Raw genomic sequence first — 3145 nt, 5'->3', positions numbered from 1 at the left:
GCAAATCCCAGTGCTTTGGAGAGGGTTATCTAATGCTTGAACCTTCAGCTGCCATCTGAGTGCACTTCTTCAGAAGTCTTCTCGTGCAGCCTTGGGCAGGTCCCTGCACCAGGTCCCATCTCTTCCCACCAGCTGCCTGTGATCAGGATTGTTTGGGTGCTACAGGGCTGGAAACCTCTCGGGGACCAATGGATCAGCTCCACAAAGGGCCCAGCTCCAGCTCCCAGCAGCCAGGAGCAGCAGCAGGCAGGCCAAGCATTCCTGCAGAGCTGGGATGGGAGTTGTCAGCAGGACCTGGGGCCTGCCCCAAACCCAGGGGACTCCCTCCTCCCCCTGCCCGTGCAAACACACCAGATTAACAATTTATTTGACATGTTGCGGCTGGTTGGTTCTTCACCCGCTCCCCTGATCAGAGGGAATAAGTGTTGCAGTGTGCAATAATGTTCATTTCAGGTGAGGGTAAATATAGAAAGGAAAACCTGCTGAGAGCAAGCCATTTATTCCTGCCTTTGGAAGCCTCTGCTCATAAACAGTCAGTCATGCCCATTTGGAAAATCCCAGTGTGGTTTTCTTGGCCATCCTAGAAGAACATTTACTTTCCTGTAGGTTAAGAAGTCCGTTTTAAATAAAAAAAAATAATGTCATCTCACTTCCAGCTGCCCTCGGGCGTTTAGGGCTTGTTGACACACTAAGGCCGCTCTGTTCTCATGCAGAAGTGGCCTGATGCAGGAATTAGGAAGGAGATCCTGCAGGGCTTCCCCAGCTGGTTGGGCTGTCAGCCCCTTGTTCTTTGGGCTCTCCTTGTTCCCTTTGGGATTTTATCAGATATTTTAGCCATGTGTAGGGTTAAAACCCCCCAGTTTTGGGGATGTGGATGCAGGGAGGTGCTGGGGGTGCCCTGAGAGCCCCATGCACAGGGAGGCTGGGGCAGAGGGATGAGCTCATGCTGGAGCAGGAAACCTCTGAGGGTTTTTGGGAGAGCGTGCCAAAGGCAACAGGACAGCGAGGGCTGCGGGAGCATCCCTGAAACGAGCCAGCAGCCATGGTCAGCCCATGGTGACCTGCTGCAGGACAGCAAGGACACCCCAAAGCAGGAGGACACCCCAAAGCAGGAGGCTGAGGAAGGCGGGCAGCCCCTGGCACAGCCCAGCTCTGCCTCTCTCCCCATCCCAAAAGTGGCACCGGGCATCCGTGCAGGATTGCAAAGGGGCCGGTTTGGGTTGGACGCCTGCCCCCGTTGGCTCCACAGCTGGCACAAGGCAGCTCCCTCCTCTGGAGCGTTCTGCACTCAATAAGGGTCTCTCTAAGTTTTCTGACATTTGGCTCGGGTTTTGCCTTGGTTTCCAAAGGCAAGAGGCAGTTAAGTCTCTTGGAAGAATGAATTAATTAGCAAATGCCTTTGGTCAGGTCAGTGCCCTGAGCAGTGCCCGGGCCTCTGCACCAGGTACAGGCTCAGAGAGGCTGCTCTCACCCTCCCACATTTCCAGAGCTCTGCATGCATCATCTAACAAAAAAGAAAGGGAAAAAAGCCTCCCCCGGAACGCAGTATTGACTTTAATGGTGGCATTTGTGTAAGCAACAAAATATTGACGCAGTTGGCTGGGGTCTGGCCGGGGCTTCTGGAAATAAACTGCTGCCTTGTTAAATTGTAGATGGAAATGCAAGTGGGAAAATGACTGACATCTTACGCAAGGCGGGCAAATAAAACCGCTGCTTTACTACGGCGTGAAAAAACTCAGGAATTAATAGGTCTCCTTCTGCTCCAGGGTGTTGGATTTATCCCCAAGTAAGATCCATAAACTATTTTAAGGAGAGAAGTGCTACTTTTAAACATGTGTGTCTGGGTCCTGGAGTTCCCGTGGTGTCACAGTTAACCCCTGCCTTGTCACAGCAGAGCAGCCCCCCAGAGCCCCCCAGCCCACCACAGCCCCGTTCTTTGAGTCACCGTTCTTGCCAATGCACAGACACATCAGCACCTGATAAATGATGGGGTTACTTTCAAAGGATGTTTTCCTGCGATGTGCTCCCACAGCTTTTGTCAGAAATGTGTTCAGGCCTCGACCTGGACTCTGAGCTTGATTTTACCAGTGTGGGACATAAAATGTATTTTACAAACCCCACCTGCTCCAAAGCTGTGTCTGACTCAAAGCAGATGCACTGAGCGTTGCTGAGTCCATCTGGGGTGTGACCCAGCACACCCCCAAAGACTCCTTTTGACTTCAGTAGCCGAAGACCTTTTATCATCTTCTGTGGGAAATGTGATTAACAGAGCTGTAGGGAGTGATACATCACTTTCCTTTCTTCCCAAAGCCCCTTCCTTCTCCACCCACATCCTGACGATCTCCCAGCTGACGTACATGTGCTCGTGGAAAAGTAGGATGAGATAAAAGCTGTGTTCCAGTGGCACAGGGTCCGACTCACCGGCAGTGTAATTATACACGCTCCAGTCCGATCTCCCAGTAATTATTCTGGAATAAAAGCCTGCCTATTTCTGTAAGCCCTTATGTCACTTGGAAAGCTGTTATAAATTCAGCTGGAAAAAGGGACCCTTATTCTGGGATAAGTGTGGTTAGTGGTTAACTGGGAACGGGGCTATTCCTGGCGTTGCCATCGGCCTTGCCGGTGACGCCGGGGTAAGTCACTTCACCTCAGCGTGTGTCACCTTCTCCTGCTGCAAACGGGGAATTACAAACAAGGCCTTTCGCAGGCAGCATTTTGGGAAGCCCCATGACTCTGGAAAAAAGGTGTCACAGGGTGCCAGGCAGTCATTTAGAGAGACCTGGTGCTTTTTTACCCACCTTGGAGGCATCTGGATCAAGCTGTAGGCTGGGGAAATGAGGGACGAGTGCTGGGGACCGGCTGAGCCGCGTGAGCCTGGGCTGTTGGCGTGTTACTGGGAATGCTGTGTTTTCCTCTCGGCTTTTAAAAATAGTCTATTCTGTTCCAAGTTGTAGACCACAGCCCTCGCCGGGGCATTGAAATGTCTGGGCTGCTGTTTTCTCGAGCCAGCACCTTCCAGCGTTCAGGGTGGGGATGCAGTGCCAGCATCCATCCCCCCAACTGCTGGGTCCAGCAGAGATGAGGGGGTCCTGCCCTGAACTGGCAGCATTCTGATTCTCATGGACAGGGGGGAAAGGGAAATCTG

The sequence above is a fragment of the Zonotrichia leucophrys genome, chromosome 26 (assembly GCF_028769735.1).
Source record: "Zonotrichia leucophrys gambelii isolate GWCS_2022_RI chromosome 26, RI_Zleu_2.0, whole genome shotgun sequence".
Lineage (NCBI taxonomy): Eukaryota > Metazoa > Chordata > Aves > Passeriformes > Passerellidae > Zonotrichia > Zonotrichia leucophrys.
The sequence above is the reverse complement of the archived record's forward strand: the minus strand, read 5'-3'. Positions refer to the sequence as shown.